Genomic DNA, 20,000 nt, shown 5'->3' on the forward strand with positions numbered 1-20,000 from the left:
GGGGGGTGAGGTGACGTGCCGTGGGTCGAGCGGGGTTTTTGGAGGTGGGGTGCGCGGGGGATGCGCCGCGTCGTGGGGTGGAGAGGTGTGCCGTGTCGTGGGGGGGTGACGCGGGGTGGGGTGGGTCGAGCGGGGTTTTTGGAGGGGGGGTGCGGTGGGGCGGGGGGGTGTGCCGTGTCGTGGGGGGACGCAGGGTGGGGTGGGTCGAGCGGGGTTTTCGGAGGCGTCGTGGGGTCGTGTCGATGGAGCGGGGTTTTTCGAGGTGGCGTGCCGGGGGGATGCGCCGCGTCGAGGGGGGGGTGCGGTGGGGTGAACCGTGTCGCGCGGGGTGACGCGGGGTGGATGCAGCGGGCTTTTTCGAGGTGGGGTGCGGGGGGGCGTCGTGGGGGGTGCGCTGGGGTGGGGGGGTGACGCGGGGTGGGGTGGGTCGAGCGGGGTTTTCGGAGGCGTGGTGGGGTGGCGTGGAGGGAGCGGGGTTTTTCGAGGTGGGGTGCGGGGGGGCGTCGTGGGGGGGTGCGGGGGGTGTGCCGTGTCGTGGGGGGGGGTGGCGCGGGGTTGGGTGGGTCGAGCGGGGTTTTCGGAGGCGTGGTGGGGTGGCGTGGAGGGAGCGGGGTTTTTCGAGGTGGGCTGCGGGAGGGCGTCGTGGGGGGGTGCGGGGGGTGTGCCGTGTCGTGGGGGGGGGGGTGGCGCGGGGTTGGGTGGGTCGAGCGGGGTTTTCGGAGGCGTGGTGGGGTGGCGTGGAGGGAGCGGGGTTTTTCGAGGTGGGGTGGGTGTGTGTGCCGTGTCGTGGGGGGTGACGCGGGGTGGGGTGGGTCGAGCGGGGTTTTTGGAGGCGTGGTGGGGTGGTGTGGCGGGAGAGGGGTTTTTCGAGGTGGGGTGCGGGGGGCCGTCGTGGGGGGGTGCGGTGGGGTGGGTCGAGCGGGGTTTTTCGAGGTGGGGTGGAGGGGGGCGGGGGGGATGCGCCGCGTCGTGGCGGGGTGCGGGGGGTGTGCCGTGTCGTGGGGGGTGACGCGGGGTGGCGTGGGTCGAGCGGGGTTTTCGGAGGCGTGGTGGGGTGGCGTGGAGGGAGCGGGGTTTTTCGAGGTGGGGTGCGGGGGGGCGTCGTGGCGGGGTGCGGGGGGTGTGCCGTGTCGTGGGGGGTGACGCGGGGTGGGGCGGGTCGAGCGGGGTTTTCGGAGGCGTGGTGGGGTGGCGTGGAGGGAGCGGGGTTTTTCGAGGTGGGGTGCGGGGGGGCGTCGTGGGGGGGTGCGGGGGGTGTGCCGTGTCGTGGGGGGGGGTGGCGCGGGGTTGGGTGGGTCGAGCGGGGTTTTCGGAGGCGTGGTGGGGTGGCGTGGAGGGAGCGGGGTTTTTCGAGGTGGGCTGCGGGAGGGCGTCGTGGGGGGGTGCGGGGGGTGTGCCGTGTCGTGGGGGGGGGTGGCGCGGGGTTGGGTGGGTCGAGCGGGGTTTTCGGAGGCGTGGTGGGGTGGCGTGGAGGGAGCGGGGTTTTTCGAGGTGGGGTGGGTGTGTGTGCCGTGTCGTGGGGGGTGACGCGGGGTGGGGTGGGTCGAGCGGGGTTTTTGGAGGCGTGGTGGGGTGGTGTGGCGGGAGAGGGGTTTTTCGAGGTGGGGTGCGGGGGGCCGTCGTGGGGGGGTGCGGTGGGGTGGGTCGAGCGGGGTTTTTCGAGGTGGGGTGGAGGGGGGCGGGGGGGATGCGCCGCGTCGTGGCGGGGTGCGGGGGGTGTGCCGTGTCGTGGGGGGTGACGCGGGGTGGCGTGGGTCGAGCGGGGTTTTCGGAGGCGTGGTGGGGTGGCGTGGAGGGAGCGGGGTTTTTCGAGGTGGGGTGCGGGGGGGCGTCGTGGCGGGGTGCGGGGGGTGTGCCGTGTCGTGGGGGGTGACGCGGGGTGGGGCGGGTCGAGCGGGGTTTTCGGAGGCGTGGTGGGGTGGCGTGGAGGGAGCGGGGTTTTTCGAGGTGGGGTGCGGGCGGGCGTCGTGGCGGGGTGCGGGGGGTGTGCCGTGTCGTGGGGGGTGACGCGGGGTGGGGCGGGTCGAGCGGGGTTTTCGGAGGCGTGGTGGGGTGGCGTGGAGGGAGCGGGGTTTTTCGAGGTGGGGTGCGGGGGGGCGTCGTGGGGGGGTGCGGGGGGTGTGCCGTGTCGTGGGGGGGTGACGCGGGGTGGGGCGGGTCGAGCGGGGTTTTCGGAGGCGTGGTGGGGTGGCGTGGAGGGAGCGGGGTTTTTCGAGGTGGGGTGCGGGGGGGCGTTGTGGTGGGGTGCGGGGGGTGTGCCGTGTCGTGGGGGGTGACGCGGGGTGGGGCGGGTCGAGCGGGGTTTTCAGAGGTGTGGTGGGGTGGCGTGGAGGGAGCGGGGTTTTTCGAGGTGGGGTGCGGGGGGCGTCGTGGGGGGGTGCGGGGGGTGTGCCGTGTCGTGGGGGGGTGACGCGGGGTGGGGTGGGTCGAGCAGGGTTTTCGGAGGCGTGGTGGGGTGGCGTGGAGGGAGCGGGGTTTTTCGAGGTGGGGGGCGGGGGGGCGTCGTGGGGGGGTGCGGGGGGTGTGCCGTCTCGTGGGGGGGTGACGCGGGGTGGGGTGGGTCGAGCGGGGTTTTCGGAGGCGTGGTGGGGTGGCGTGGAGGGAGCGGGGTTTTTCGAGGTGGGGTGCGGGGGGGCGTCGTGGGGGGGTGCGGTGGGGTGGGGGGTGCGCCGTGTCGTGGGGGGTGACGCGGGGTGGGGTGGGTCGGAGGCGTGGTGGGGTGGCGTGGAGGGAGCGGGGTTTTTCGAGGTGGGGTGCGGGGGGCATCGTGGGGGGGTGCGGTGGGGTGGGGGGTGCGCCGTGTCGTGGGGGGTGACGCGGGGTGGGGTGGGTCGGAGGCGTGGTGGGGTGGCGTGGAGGGAGCGGGGTTTTTCGAGGTGGGGTGCGGGGGGGCGTCGTGGGGGGGTGCGGTGGAGTGGGGGGTGCGCCGTGTCGTGGGGGGTGACGCGGGGTGGGGTGGGTCGAGCGGGGTTTTCGGAGGCGTGGTGGGGTGCTGTGGAGGGAGCGGAGTTTTTCGAGGTGGGGTGCGGGGGGGCGTCGTGGGGGGGTGCGGTGGGGTGGGGGGTGCGCCGTGTCGTGGGGGGGTGAGGACGGGGCACGGTGGGTCGAGCGGGGTTTTTGGAGGAGTGGTGGGGTGGTGTGGATGGAGCGGGGTTTTTCGAGGTGGGGTGGGGGGGGGAGGTGCCGCGTCGTGGGGGGGTGCGCCGTGTCGTGGGGGTGACGCGGGGTGTCGCGACGCCCCCTCCCCCCCACCATGCCACGACATGACGCGACGCGGCCCCTCCCCAACATAACATGACAACCCCCCTCCCCATGACATCCCCACCCCACCCCAACACACACCACACCATGTTGCGACGCCCCCCTCCCCCCCCCAACACACACCACACCCACCGCGATCCCCCCCCTCCCCCCCCAACACACACCACACCATGTCGCGACGCCCCCTCCCCCCGTCCGCCCCATGACATGACACGACCCGACGTGCTCCCCTCCCCTTAACACACACACCCACCCACCATGACGCCCCCTCAAAAATTCCGCCTCCCCCCCCCAACACACACCACACCACACCACCCCTCCCCCCCTCCAAAATTCGGCCCCCCCGCCCCCCCTCAACACACACACACCACCCCCCCCTCCCCCCCCCCCTCAAAAATTCGGCCCCCCCCCTCAACACACACACACCACACCACACCACCGCTCTCCCCCCCCCCCCTCCAAAATTCGCCCCTCCCCCCCCCCCCCCTCAACACACACACACCACCCCACCCCACCTGTGACGACGACCTCTCGGTGCCGTCTTTGGGTAGGCAACACCCACCCTATGGAGCCTGCCTCATGAGGGATCACCCTCTATTCGGTAGCCCCACAGCAATGCGGAAGCGTTTTTGGAGGTAACACGGAACGCGACACGGAACGCGTCACGGAAAACCGCAGGTAACACGTAACGGGCAAGGTAACACGACACGGAAATGAGGTAACTCGATATGTATATTATGAAGTGCAACGGAGGCACGAGAATAATTACAAGGAGCCAAGAAGGCTAGAGGGACGAGAAAATCACAGACAGAGGGTGGACGCTATCAACTTGCATACCACGACGCCATCATGTGGGTGAGGGAGGAGTACTACCCTCATACACACCTCTCCTTAAAAGAACGACGCCCTCGTGTTCAATGTGCAAATGAATGGACTTGCACGCAGAGCGGTGTGTTGAGACTCAAAAGTTCGGGGGTCTAAACATGTCTCACTATCAAGACAGCCAGTGTCTGCCCGCTAGACCTAACCTATGACCACAAACTTGGGGGTCTTTGTCGACTCAATATCAAGCCGACCAGTGTCTTCCCACTAGGTGCCATGCCCACTGACTCAATTACAGGTGTGGAGACATGGTCTTATTGACTCAAAGATGATCATCCACTGACTCAATTTACATTTGTGGAATGATCCCAACCTGGCTGACTAGGAAGAGAAAAATAATATTGGAAACACATCAATTCAACCATCTGCTGACCAGATTTACAATCACAGAATGGAGAATAACCAAGTTAAAACAAGTTGTGTTCACTTGAAATAACTGAAGGTCCTGACAGTATGAGTGTGCAGAAACTGTCAGTGGACTGAAGAGGCGAGGCGCGTAACTCAGCTGGGAGTGTGCCACGCCATGAATGCAAGGGCCCATGAAGAGGCGCCCTGAGGTTGATGGCCCCAATTGGCCAGATCTGTCAATCCAGTATGAATGTGTTTGCGCGAGGTGCGCGGTGATGGCGCACCTCCCCTTAAAAGAACTTGGGCCAGGTAAGCCCAAACTTTCTGATTATGGCCCCAATTGGCCTGATTTGTCAATCCTTGGATCATCTGAAAAAGAAGGCCCCAATTGGCCTGATCTGTCAATCCTTTGTTCAGATAGTAGGTGCGTTTTGATGACGCACCTCCCCTTAAAAATAATTGGGCCAGGTAAGCCCAATATTTTCGTGTATGCCGCCGTCTTGCGAAGGTAGCATTTTTGTTGGTGCATAAAGCACCCAATAAAGGGGGGATAGCCGTTCGTTTATACTCGTGGCGACGCGAGTCTTCAGCCCTCGTCTTGGCAGCTACATCGCCAATTAACCGAGCAGCAGCCGTTCTTTTATACTCGTGGCGACGCGAGTTTGCAGTTCTTGTGATGACGCCTCCAGCGCCAACTGCAATAGGACTTGCCGTTCGTTTATACTCGTGGCGACGCGAGTTTCCAATCCTTAGAATGACGCATAAAGCGCCCAGTGAAGAGGAACTAGCCGTTCGTTTATACTCGTGGCACCGCGAGTGTTGGACTGCTCTCCTCGCAGCTTGCACATAAGCCATTCTTTTATACTCCTGGCGACGGGAGATCTTTATCCTTCGAAGATGTACTCGATTCAAGTACCAAATAGTAACTGGATAAATGGCCGTTCGTTTAGGCTCCTGGCTCAGGGAGCTTGGTGTCTTTTCAGGCTGAACCTGAGAAGTGCCCGTTTCTTTATTCTCCCGCGGCAAGGAGTCTTCCAGATAAGATGTGCCCGTTCGTTTATTCTCCCGCGGCAAGGAGTCTTCAAGGTAAGATATGCCCGTTCGTTTATTCTCCCGCGGCAAGGAGTCTTCAAGGTAAGATGTGCCCGTTCGTTTATTCTCCCGCGGCAAGGAGTCTTCCAGGTAAGATGTGCCCGTTCGTTTATTCTCCCGCGGCAAGGAGTCTTCAAGGTAAAATGTGCCCTTTTCTTTATTCTCCCGCGGCAAGGAGTCTTCAACATAATGTGAAGGAAAGTTGTCCGTTTCTTTATCCTCCTGGCACAGGGAGTCTATGAACAGATCTTCAATAAGCATAGCCATTTCTTTATCCTCCTGGCAGAAGGAGCCTTCGAAAAGATAATCAATAAGCATAGCCATTTCTTTATCCTCCCGGCGCAAGGAGTCTTCAACAAAGTCTTTGGCCGTTCGTTTATCCTCCCGGCAAAAGGAGTCTTCCACACAAACTATTACCGTTCGTTTATCCTCCCGGTATAAGGAGTCTTCAACATAACCTGTGGCCGTTCGTTTATCCTCCCGGCTAAAGGAGTCTTCATCATCCAGGATGGCCGTTTCTTTATTCTCCCGGCTAAAGGAGTCTTCACAAGAAGATGTCGCCGTTTCTTTATTCTCCCGGCCAAAGGAGTCGTTTAATTGTAGCTCATGGTGAAGGACCGTATCTTTATCCTCCTGGGTCAAGGAGTGCAGGAATGTGTCCTCAATCTCTTCTATGGCCCGTTCTTTATCCTCCTGGGTCAAGGAGTCTGCAATTCTGCCCTCATCTGCATATAACTGATACTCTTCAAACCCGATCATGACCTCCAGCAGCCCGATGCTACCAAAGGGAGGGTCACCAATCCGCGAACTCGCATCCGGCTCCGTATGGCCCCTTTTCCCCTGGAGGGCTTCACCCCATCGCGGCATAAACTGGTCCATGTCGGTCTTCTTCCACAGTAGGATTTCATCATCTGAACTTGGGAGCTCGGTTTCTGCCTTCACCTGTGAGGATATACAGACCGCTCTCCCTTGCTGACGATTATCTTCCTCATCTGCTTCAGGCTTGACTTCATCTGCTGTAAGATTTGCATTCTGCTCTGCTTCTTCTTCTTCTTCTTGTTCGTTTTCTTCCTCTTCTCCTTCTTCTTCGTCTTTTTCTTCTTTTTCTTCTTCTTCTTCTTCTTCTGCTTCTTCTTGTCTTCTGGCCGTTCGTTTATTCTCCCGGCTCAAGGAGTCTTCAAGGATGTCAGCGTGGAATGTGGCCGTTCGTTTATCCTCCCGGCTCAAGGAGTCTGCACCTTGTGCTCTGGCCGTTCGTTTATCCTCCCGGCTCAAGGAGTCTTCATATCTGAATGGATCATGCGAGTACAAACTCGACTCCATGCCATAGGTGGGGGAAACTGCTTGGGGATGGGCTAAAATTGCCTCATCCAAGACATTGCATTGTTCCAGGATCACTCCATCTGATAATAGATGCGACTCTGAGGTCGTCTTTTCTTCAGCACATTCTTCTATCAAGACGTCATGAAATAAATAACTAGGCCCAAAGGCCACTGGTAAGCATACTGGAGGTTGATGGACCACGGTTTCTTTTATACTCGCCCGTTCCACTACGAGTTCTTCAGGCTGATCTTCTGTCTCTGAATCCGACCCAGAGGTCGCTTGCCATTCATAATAGTCTTCGATTAGCACTCCATCTACCATGTAACTGGGCATACTGGCCCCTTGTATGTAAACTGGAGGCTTTTGGACCACGGTTTCATTTATACTCGCCCGTTCCATTACGAGTTCTTCATACTGATTTTGCATATATGACTCACTGCCCACAACTGATTCAACTGAACCCAATGGTTGCTCATAATATTGCTGATCATTTCCTTCTGGAGTATGGCTATCCTGTGTGTTTTGATCATCAATTGAGTCGTCACGCCAGCTTTCTGCTCTCCAATAATACTGCTCATAGTCTGCTTCTGCTTGACTGACCCTTTGCTCATCTTCAGCATCGGAATCTGTATATACTGAATGCATACTACCCAGCCGTAATTGGACATTCTCCTGAAGTTGTTGCCTGTGCGCTGCCAGCTGCTGCTTTAAGGTTTCTACCATCTGAGGTAGGTTTCTCTGTTGTTCAGGAGTTAGTTGGCCCTGTGATATCATTTGTTCGGCCATGGCTATGGTGCTTCTTGCTGCAGACACACAATTTGGATCATTCAATATATGTTCTGCACCAATAGCACTTTCTAACTCCATATCTGTATATGAATTATGCATAGCAGCACACTGTTCTTCTGACTGACTTTCTGACTCGTACTCACTATCAGAGGAGTAGCCTTCAGCATCTTCTGTATCCTGGCATATTGGAGATGTGTCCATTTTTCGCTTCTCATCTGGCATACCCCCCTGTGCAATGATTTCACCATATTCTTCTGTCATGAACATTTGCAATTTTCGCTCCACCAACACGAGGTCGAATGACAGGTTTTTCTTGTGTTCCTCAGACCACTCGATTATGTTATCGTTGACTTCTTCAAGCTTGATTTTGAGGTGTATCTGCTGTTGCTTAACAAGCTTCAACTGAGTGTCTAGGTTTCCTTCTTCATGCTTAGAAAACGGATAGCCACCTTGTAACCACTTCACTTTGGTAGCCCAGAGAGCTCTTCTGTCATCTTCAAAATCAAACCATTGGGCCAAAATTCTGTATTTTTCGGCATAAAAATCTTCAATTTGCCGTTTTTCGGCCTCAAAATCAGTTTTTTCTGCTTCTTTCTGCTCAAAACGCCGTTTTTCGGCCTGAAATCCAGTTTTTTCCACTTCTTTCTGCTCGTTTTCCACTTTTTTCGCATAAAAATCTGTATTTTGCCGTTTTTCGGCCTCGTTTTTGGACCAGTGAGTCAAAATCTTGTGTTTTTCAGCATAAAACTGCTCATTTTGCAGTTTTTCGGCCTCTTTTTCAGGCCTATCCACACTTTTGTGCTCATTTTTCAGTTTTCCAGCACCTTTCTTCTTTTTACCCATCCTACTTTGCCCAGGACTCACTCACCCGGGGGTCATTACGCACCAGCCGAGGAGTTTGCTCTGATACCAAGTGTGACGACGACCTCTCGGTGCCGTCTTTGGGTAGGCAACACCCACCCTATGGAGCCTGCCTCATGAGGGATCACCCTCTATTCGGTAGCCCCACAGCAATGCGGAAGCGTTTTTGGAGGTAACACGGAACGCGACACGGAACGCGTCACGGAAAACCGCAGGTAACACGTAACGGGCAAGGTAACACGACACGGAAATGAGGTAACTCGATTTGTATATTATGAAGTGCAACGAAGGCACGAGAATAATTACAAGAAGCCAAGAAGGCTAGAGGGACGAGAAAATCACAGACAGAGGGTGGACGCTATCAACTTGCATACCACGACGCCATCATGTGGGTGAGGGAGGAGTACTACCCTCATAGGTGTTTTCGGCTCCAACGGCAAGGCATACCTACAAAGCCCGAAATTTTCCTTGGGGGGGGGGGGGGGGGGGGGAGGGCGCCTCGCGACATGGCGTGTTGAGGGGGGAGGGGGGGCCGAATTTTGGAGGGGGGGGGGGGGGGGGGGGGGGGCGCCGAATTTTGAAGGTGGGGGGGGGGCCGAATTTTTGAGGGGGGGTGGGGGGGGGGGGGGGGGGGGGGGGCCGAATTTTTGAGGGGGGGTGGGGGGGGAGGGGGGGGGCCGAATTTTTGAGGGGGGGGGGGGTTGGTGTGTGTAGAGAGGGGCCGAATTTTGAAGGTGGGGGGGGGGGGGGCGAATTTTTGAGGGGGGGTGGGGGGGAGGGGGGGGGCCGAATTTTTGAGGGGGGGGGGGGGGGGGGGGGGGGGGGGAGGGGGGGGGGGGTTGGTGTGTGTAGAGAGGGGCCGAATTTTGAAGGGGGGGGGGGGGGCCGAATTTTTGAGGGGGGGTGGGGGGGGGGGGGGGGGGCGGGGGGGGGGGGGGGGGGGAGGGGGGGGGGGGAGGGGGGCAGAATTTTTGAGCGGGCGTCATGGTCGGTGGGTGGGTGTGTTAAGGGGAGGGGAGCACGTCGCGTCGTCATGTCAACACACACCACACCACCCCTCCCCTCAAAAATCACCCCCCCTCAACACACACCACACCACCCCTCCCCTTCCCCCCCTCCAAATTTCGCCCCCCCCTCAAAACACACCACCCCACCCCTCCCCCCCCCCCGCCCCCAAAAAATTCGCCCCCCCCAACACACACCACCCCACCCCCCCCCCCCCCCAAAAAATTCGGCCACCCCCCTCAACACACACCACACCACACCACACCACCCCTCCCCCCCCCCCCAAAAATTCGCCCACCCCCCCCTCAATACACACCTCCCCACCCTTCCCCCCCCCGCCCCCAACACACACCACCCCTCCCCCCCCCCAAAAATTCGCCCCCCCCCTCAATACACACCTCCCCACCCTTCCCCCCCCCTCAACACACACCACACCACACCACACCACACCACCCCTCCCCTTCCCCCCCTCCAAATTTGACCCCCCCCTCAACACACACCACCCCACCCCTCCCCCCCCCCTCCAAATTTCGCCCCTTCTCCCCCCAAAAATTCGCCCCCCCCCCCCCCCTCAACACACACCACACCACACCACCCCCCCCCCCCACCCCCCTCAACACACACCAACCCACACCACCCCTCCCCCCCCCCAAAAATCCCCCCCCCCCTCAACACACACCACCCCACCCCCCCCCCCCCCAACACACACCACACCACCCCTCCCCCCCCCTCAAAAATTCCCCCCCCCCCCTCAACACACAAAACACCACCCCTCCCCCCCCCTCAAAACACACCATACCACACCACCCCTCCCCCCCTCCAAATTTTGCCCCCCCCCTCAACACACACCACACCACACCACCCCTCCCCCCCTCCAAAATTCACCCCCCACCCCCCTCAACACACACCACCCCACACCTCCCCTCCCCCCCCCCCAAAAATTCCCCCCCCCCCCCCCAACACACACCACCACATCCCCCCCCCTCAACACACACCACACCACCCCTCCCCCCCCCTCAAAAATCCCCCCCCCCCCTCAACACACAAAACACCACCCCTCCCCCCCCTCAAAAATCCCCCCCCCCCCAACACACACCACACCACACCACACCACACCACACCTCCCCCCCCCTCCAAATTTTGCCCCCCCCCCAAAAAATTGGCCCCCCCCCTAAACACACACCACACCACACCACCCCCTCCCCCCCTCCAAAATTCACCCCCCCCCCCCCCCTCAAAAATCCCCCCCCACCTCAACACACACCACACCACACCACACCAACCCTCCCCTTCCCCCCTCCAAATTTCGCCTTCCCCTCAACACACACCACCCCACCCCTCCCCCCCCCCAAAAATTCGCCCCCCCCGTCCAAATTTCGCCCCTTCCCCCCCCAGAAATTCCCCCCCCCCCTCAACACACACCACACCACACCACCCCACACGACGCCTCCCCCCCCTCAAAAATCCCCCCCCCCCCTCAACACACACCACACCACACCACCCCTCCCCCCCCCTCAAAAATCCCCCCCCTCAACACACACCACACCACCCCTCCCCTTCCCCCCCTCCGAATTTCGCCCGCCCCTCAACACACACCACCCCACCCCTCCCCCCCCCCGCCCCCAAAAAATTCGCCCCCCCCCCCAACACACACCACCCCCCCCCCCCCCAAAAATTCGGCCACCCCCCTCAACACACACCACACCACACACCCCCTCCCCCCCCTCCAAAATTTGCCCCCCCCCCCCCCCCCCGCCCCCAACACAAACCACCCCTCCCCCCCCCCCAAAAATTCGCGCCCCCCCCCTCAATACACACCTCCCCACCCCCCCCCCCCCCTCAACAAACACCACACCACCCCTCCCCCCCTCAAAAATCCCCCCCCCCTCAACACACACCACACCACACCACCCCTCCCCCCCCCCCCAAAAAATCCCCCCCCCCCCGCCCCCCTCAACACACACCACCCCACCCCCCCCCCCCCACAACACACACCACACAACCCCTCCCCCCCCCTCAAAAATTCCCGCGCCCCCCCTCAACACACACCACACCACCCCTCCCCCCCTCAAAAATCCCCCCCCCCTAAACACACACCACACCACACCACCCCTCCCCCCCCCCCCAAAAACCCCCCCCCCGCCCCCCTCAACACACACCACCCCACCCCCTCCCCCCACAAACCACACCACACAACCCCTCCCCCCCCTCAAAAATTCCCCGCCCCCCCCTCAACACACACCACACCACCCCTCCCCCCCCCCTCAAAAATCCCCCCCCCCCTCAACACACACCACACCACACCACCCCTCCCCCCCCCCCCAAAAAAATCCCCCCCCCGCCCCCCTCAACACACACCACCCCACCCCCCCCCCCCACAACACACACCACACAACCCCCCCCCCCCCCCTCAAAAATTCCCCGCCCCCCCCTCAACACACACCACACCACCCCTCCCCCCCTCAAAAATCCCCCCCCCCCCCTCAACACACACCACACCACACCACCCCTCCCCCCCCCCTCCAAATTTTGCCCCCCCCCCCCCAAAAAATTGGCCCCCCCCCTCAACACACACCACACCACACCACCCCTCCCCCCCCCCCCCCTCCAAAATTCGCCCCCCCCCCCCCCCTCAACACACACCACCCCACCCCCCCCCTCAACACACACCACACCACCCCTCCCCCCCCCTCAAAAATCCCCCCCCCCTCAACACACACCACAACACCCCTCCCCCGCCCCAAAAATTCGCCCCCCCCCCCCTCAACACACACCACACCACACCACCGCTCCCCCCCCCCCCCAAAATTCGCCCCCCCCCCCAAAAATTTCCCACCCCCTCCCCCCTCAACACACACCACCCCACCCCCCCCCCCCCAACACACACCACACCACCCCTCCCCCCCTCAACACACACCACACCACACCACCCCTCCCCCCCCTCCAAAATTCGCCCCCCCCCCCCCCCTCAACACACACCACCCCACCCCCCCCCTCAACACACACCACACCACCCCTCCCCCCCAAAAAATTCGGCCACCCCCCTCAACACACACCACACCACACCACACCACCCCTCCCCCCCCCCCCCCCAAAATTCGCCCCCCCCCCTCAATACACACCTCCCCACCCTTCCCGCCCCCCCGCCCCCAACACACACCACCCCTCCCCCCCCCCAAAAAATTCGCCCCCCCCCCCTCAATACACACCTCCCCACCCTTCCCCCCCCCCTCAACACACACCACACCACACCACACCACCCCTCCCCTTCCCCCTCCAAATTTGGCCCCCCCCTCAACACACACCACCCCACCACCCCCCCCCCCTCCAAATTTCGCCCCTTCTCCCCCAAAAATTCCCCCCCCCCCCCTCCCTCAACACACACCACACCACACCACCCCTCCCCCCCCCACCCCCCTCAACACACACCACCCCACACCACCCCTCCCCCCCCCCCAACACACACCACCCCACCCCCCCCCCCCAACACACACCTCACCACCCCTCCCCCCCCTCAAAAATTCCCCCCCCCCCCCCCTCAACACACAAAACACCACCCCTCCCCCCCCCCTCAAAACACACCACACCACACCACCCCTCCCCCCCCCCCCTCCAAATTTTGCCCCCCCCCCCCCAAAAAATTGGCCCCCCCCTCAACACACACCACACCACACCACCCCTCCCCCCCCTCCAAAATTCGCCCCCCACCCCCCTCCAAAATTCGCCCCCCACCCCCCTCAACACACACCACCCCACACCTCCCCTCCCCCCCCCCAAAAATTTCCCCCCCCCCCCCAACACACACCACCACATCCCCCCCCCCCTCAAAACACACCACACCACCCCTCCCCCCCCCTCAAAAATCCCCCCCCCCCCCCCTCAACACACAAAACACCACCCCTCCCCCCCCCCCCCCTCAAAAATCCCCCCCCCCAACACACACCACACCACACCACCCCTCCCCCCCCCCTCCAAATTTTGCCCCCCCCCCCCAAAAAATTGGCCCCCCCCTCAACACACACCACCCCTCCCCCCCCCCTCCATAATTCGCCCCCCCCACCCCTCAAAAATCCCCCCCCCCCCCTCAACACACACCACACCAACCCTCCCCTTCCCCCCTCCAAATTTCGCCTTCCCCTCAACACACACCACCCCACCCCTCCCCCCCCCCCCAAAAATTCGCCCCCCCCCCCCCCCCCCGTCCAAATTTCGCCCCTTCCCCCCCCAAAAATTCGCCCCCCCCCCCCCTCAACACACACCACCCCACACCACGCCTCCCCCCCCTCAAAAATTCCCCCCCCCCTCAACACACACCACACCACACCACCCCTCCCCCTCCCTCAAAAATCCCCCCCCCTCAACACACACCACACCACCCCTCCCCTTCCCCCCCTCCAAATTTCGCCCCCCCCTCAACACACTCCACCCCACCCCTCCCCCCCCCGCCCCAAAAAATTCGCCCCCCCCCCCCAACACACACCACCCCACCCCCCCCCCCCCCCCCCCAAAATTCGGCCACCCCCCTCAACACACACCACACCACACACCCCCTCCCCCCCTCCAAAATTCCCCCCCCCCCCCGCCCCCAACACAAACCACCCCTCCCACCCCCCCCCAAAAATTCGCGCCCCCCCCCCCTCAATACACACCTCCCCCCCCCCCCCCTCAACAAACACCACACCACCCCTCCCCGCCCCCTCAAAAATCCCCTCCCCCCCCCCTCAACACACACCACACCACCCCCTCCCCCCCCCCCCCCCAAAAATCCCCCCCCCCCCCCAACACACACCACCCCACCCCCCCCCCCAACACACACCACACAACCACTCCCCCCCCTCAAAAATTCCCCGCCCCCCCCTCAACACACACCACACCACCCCGCCCCCCCCTCAACACACACGACACCACCCCTCCCCCCCCCTCAACTCACCCACACCACCCCACCTCTCCTCCAAAATTCTCCCCCCCCTCAACACACACCACACCACACCACCCCTCCCCCCCCCTCCAAAATTTTCCCCCCCACCCCCCGGCCCCAACACACACCACCCCTCCCCCCCCCCCCCCAAAAATTCGCCCCCCCCCTCAATACACACCTCCCCACCCTTTCCCCCCCCCCCCCCTCAACACACACCACACCACCCCTCCCCTTCCCCCCCTCCAAATTTCGCCCACCCCTCAACACACATTACCCCACCCCTCCCCCCCCCCAAAAATTCGCCCCCCCCCCCCCCTCAACACACACCACCCCACACCACACCACCCCTCCCCCCCCCCAAAAAAATCCCCCCTCCCCCCCCGCCCTCAACACACACCACCCCCCCCCCCCTCAACACACACCACACCACACCACACCACCCCTCCCCCCCCCCCCCCTCAAAAATCCCCCCCCCCCCTCAACACACACCACACCACACCACCCCTCCCCCTTTCCCCCCCTCGAAATTTCGCCCCCCCCCTCAACACACACCACCCCACCCCTCCCCCCCCCGCCCCAAAAATTCGCCCCCCCCTCCAAATTTCGCCCCTTCCCCCCTCGTCACTCCCCCACCCAACCCAACCCCGCGCCACCCCCATGACACGGCACACCCCCCCACCCCACCGCACCCCCCCACGACGCCCCCCCCCGCACCCCACCTCGAAAAACCCCGCTCCCTCCACGCCACACCACAAATGCCTCCGAAAACCCCGCTCGACCCACCCCACCCCCGCGTCACCCCCCCACGACATGGCGCACCCCCCACCCCACCGCACCCCCCAACGACGACGCCCCGCACCCCACCTCGAAAAACCCCGCTCCCTCCATACCACCCCACCACGCCTCCGAAAACCCCGCTCGACCCACCCCACCTCGCGTCAGCCCCCCACGACACGGCACACCCCCCACACCCCACCGCACCCCCCCACGACGCGGCGCATATCCCCCCCCCCCCCCCGCACCCCACCTCGAAAAACCCCACTCGACCCACCCAACCCCGCGTCACTCCCTCAGGACACGGCGCACCCCCCCCACCCCACCGCACCCCCCCACGACGCCCCCCCGCACCCCACCTCGAAAAACCCCGCTCGACCCACCCCACCCCGCGTCACCCCCCCACGACACGGCGCACCCCCCCACCCCACCGCACCCCCCCACGACGCCCCCCCCGCACCCCACCTCGAAAAACCCCGCTCCATCCACGCCACACCACCACGCCTCCGAAAACCCCGCTCGACCCACCCCACCCGGCGTCTCCCCCCCACGACACGGCGCACCCCCCACCCCACCGCACCCCCCAACGACGACGCCCCGCACCCCACCTCGAAAAACCCCGCTCCCTCCATACCACCCCACCACTCCTCCGAAAACCCCGCTCGACCCACCCCACCTCGCGTCAGCCCCCCACGACACGGCACACCCCCACACCCCACCGCACCCCCCCACGACGCGGCGCATATCCCCCCCCCCCCGCACCCCACCTCGAAAAACCCCACTCGACCCACCCAACCCCGCGTCACTCCCCCAGGACATGGCGCACCCCCCCACCCCACCGCACCCCCCCACGACGCGGCGCATATCCCCCCCCCCCCCCCGCACCCCACCTCAAAAAACCCCGCTCGACCCACCCCACCCCGCGTCACCCCCCCACGACACGGCGCACCCCCCCACCCCACCGCACCCCCCACGACGCCCCCCCCCGCACCCCACCTCGAAAAACCCCGCTCCCTCCACGCCACACCACCACGCCTCCGAAAACCCCGCTCGACCTACCCCACCCCGCGTCTCCCCCCCACGACACGGCGCACCCCCCCACGACGCCCCCCTGCACCCCACCTCGGAAAACCGCGCTCCCTCCACAGCACCCCACCTCTCCTCCAAAAACCCCGCTCGACCACCCCAACCCCGCGTCACTCCCCCACGACACGGCGCACCCCCCCACGACACGGCGCACCCCCCCACGACGCCCCCCCGCACCCCACCTCGAAAAACCGCGCTCCCTCCACAGCACCCCACCTCTCCTCCAAAAACCCCGCTCGACCACCCCCACCCCGCGTCACCCCCCAGGACGCCCCCCCGCACCCCACCTCGAAAAACCCCGCTCCCTCCACAGCACCCCACCTCTCCTCCAAAAACCCCGCTTGACCACCCCAACCCCGCGTCACTCCCCCACGACACGGCGCACCCCCCCACCCCACCGCACCCCCCCACGACGCGGCGCATACCCCCCCCCCCCCCCCGCACCCCACCTCAAAAAACCCCGCTCGACCCACCCCACCCCGCGTCACCCCCCCACGACACGGCGCACCCCCCACCCCACCGCACCCCCCCACGACGCCCCCCCCCCCCGCACCCCACCTCGAAAAACCCCGCTCCCTCCACGCCACACCACCACGCCTCCGAAAACCCCGCTCGACCCACCCCACCCCGCGTCTCCCCCCCACGACACGGCGCACCCCCCCACGACGCCCCCCCGCACCCCACCTCGAAAAACCGCGCTCCCTCCACAGCACCCCACCTCTTCTCCAAAAACCCCGCTCGACCAGCCCCACCCCGCGTCACCCCCCACGACGCCCCCCCGCACCCCACCTCGAAAAACCCCGCTCCCTCCACAGCACCCCACCTCTCCTCCAAAAACCCCGCTCGACCACCCCAACCCCGCGTCACTCCCCCACGACACGGCGCACCCCCCCACGACACGGCGCACCCCCCCACGACGCCCCCCCGCACCCCACCTCGAAAAACCGCGCTCCCTCCACAGCACCCCACCTCTCCTCCAAAAACCCCGCTCGACCACCCCCACCCCGCGTCACCCCCCAGGACGCCCCCCCGCACCCCACCTCGAAAAACCCCGCTCCCTCCACAGCACCCCACCTCTCCTCCAAAAACCCCGCTTGACCACCCCAACCCCGCGTCACTCCCCCACGACACGGCGCACCCCCCCACCCCACCGCACCCCCCCACGACGCGGCGCATACCCCCCCCCCCCCCCCCCGCACCCCACCTCAAAAAACCCCGCTCGACCCACCCCACCCCGCGTCACCCCCCCACGACACGGCGCACCCCCCCACCCCACCGCACCCCCCCACGACGCCCCCCCCCCCGCACCCCACCTCGAAAAACCCCGCTCCCTCCACGCCACACCACCACGCCTCCGAAAACCCCGCTCGACCCACCCCACCCCGCGTCTCCCCCCCACGACACGGCGCACCCCCCCACGACGCCCCCCCGCACCCCACCTCGAAAAACCGCGCTCCCTCCACAGCACCCCACCTCTTCTCCAAAAACCCCGCTCGACCAGCCCCACCCCGCGTCACCCCCCACGACGCCCCCCCGCACCCCACCTCGAAAAACCCCGCTCCCTCCACAGCACCCCACCTCTCCTCCAAAAACCCCGCTCGACCACCCCAACCCCGCGTCACTCCCCCACGACACGGCGCACCCCCCCACCCCACCGCACCCCCCCACGACGCCCCCCCGCACCCCACCTCGAAAAACCGCGCTCCCTCCACAGCACCCCACCTCGAAAAACCGCGCTCCCTCCACGCCACACCACCACGCCTCCGAAAACCCCGCTCGACCCACCCCACCCCGCGTCTCCCCCCCACGACACGGCGCACCCCCCCACGACGCCCCCCCGCACCCCACCTCGAAAAACCGCGCTCCCTCCACAGCACCCCACCTCTCCTCCAAAAACCCCGCTCGACCAGCCCCACCCCGCGTCACCCCCCACGACGCCCCCCCGCACCCCACCTCGAAAAACCCCGCTCCCTCCACAGCACCCCACCTCTCCACGCCACACCACCACGCCTCCGAAAACCCCGCTCGACCCACCCCACCCCGCGTCTCCCCCCCACGACACGGCGCACCCCCCCACGACGCCCCCCCGCACCCCACCTCGAAAAACCGCGCTCCCTCCACAGCACCCCACCTCTCCTCCAAAAACCCCGCTCGACCAGCCCCACCCCGCGTCACCCCCCACGACGCCCCCCCGCACCCCACCTCGAAAAACCCCGCTCCCTCCACAGCACCCCACCTCTCCTCCAAAAACCCCGCTCGACCACCCCAACCCCGCGTCACTCCCCCACGACACGGCGCACCCCCCCACCCCACCGCACCCCCCCACGACGCCCCCCCGCACCCCACCTCGAAAAACCGCGCTCCCTCCACAGCACCCCACCTCTCCTCCAAAAACCCCGCTCGACCACCCCCACCCCGCGTCACCCCCCACGACGCCCCCCCGCACCCCACCTCGAAAAACCCCGCTCCCTCCACAGCACCCCACCTCTCCTCCAAAAACCCCGCTCGACCACCCCAACCCCGCGTCACTCCCCCACGACACGGCGCACCCCCCCACCCCACCGCACCCCCCCACGACGCCCCCCCGCACCCCACCTCGAAAAACCGCGCTCCATCCACAGCACCCCACCTCTCCTCCAAAAACCCCGCTCGACCCACCCCACCCCGCGTCACCCCCCCCACGACACGGCGCACCCCCCCACGACGCCCCCCCGCACCCCACCTCGAAAAACCCCGCTCCCTCCACGCCACACCACCACGCCTCCGAAAACCCCGCTCGACCCACCCCACCCCGCGTCTCCCCCCCACGACACGGCGCACCCCCCCACGACGCCCCCCCGCACCCCACCTCGAAAAACCGCGCTCCCTCCACAGCACCCCACCTCTCCTCCAAAAACCCCGCTGGACCACCCCCACCCCGCGTCACCCCCCACGACGCCCCCCCGCACCCCACCTCGAAAAACCCCGCTCCCTCCACAGCACCCCACCTCTCCTCCAAAAACCCCGCTCGACCACCCCAACCCCGCGTCACTCCCCCACGACACGGCGCACCCCCCCACCCCACCGCACCCCCCCACGACGCCCCCCCGCACCCCACCTCGAAAAACCGCGCTCCCTCCACAGCACCCCACCTCTCCTCCAAAAACCCCGCTCGACCAGCCCCACCCCGCGTCACCCCCCCACGACGCCACCCCGCACTCCACCTCGAGAAACCCCGCTCCCTCCACAGCACCCCACCTCTCCTCCAAAAACCCCACCTCTCCTCCAAAAACCCCGCTTGACCACCCCAACCCCGCGTCACTCCCCCATGACACGGCGCACCCCCCCACGACGCCCCCCCCCGCACCCCACCTCGAAAAACCCCTCTCCCTCCACACCACCCCGCCACGCCTCCAAAAAACCGCGCTCGACCCACCCCACCCCGCGTCACGGCGCACCCCCCACCCCACCGCACCCCCCCACGACGCCCCCCCCCCCACCCCACCTCGAAAGACCGCGCTCCATCCACAGCACCCCACCTCTCCTCCAAAAACCCCGCTCGACCCACCCCACCCCGCGTCACCCCCCCCACGACACGGCGCACCCCCCCACGACGCCCCCCCGCACCCCACCTCGAAAAACCCCGCTCCCTCCACGCCACACCACCACGCCTCCGAAAACC

The sequence above is a fragment of the Lygodium microphyllum genome, unplaced genomic scaffold (genome assembly GCF_053477565.2).
Source record: "Lygodium microphyllum isolate KBCC unplaced genomic scaffold, Lygodium_microphyllum_v1.1.10 scaffold_130, whole genome shotgun sequence".
Lineage (NCBI taxonomy): Eukaryota > Viridiplantae > Streptophyta > Polypodiopsida > Schizaeales > Lygodiaceae > Lygodium > Lygodium microphyllum.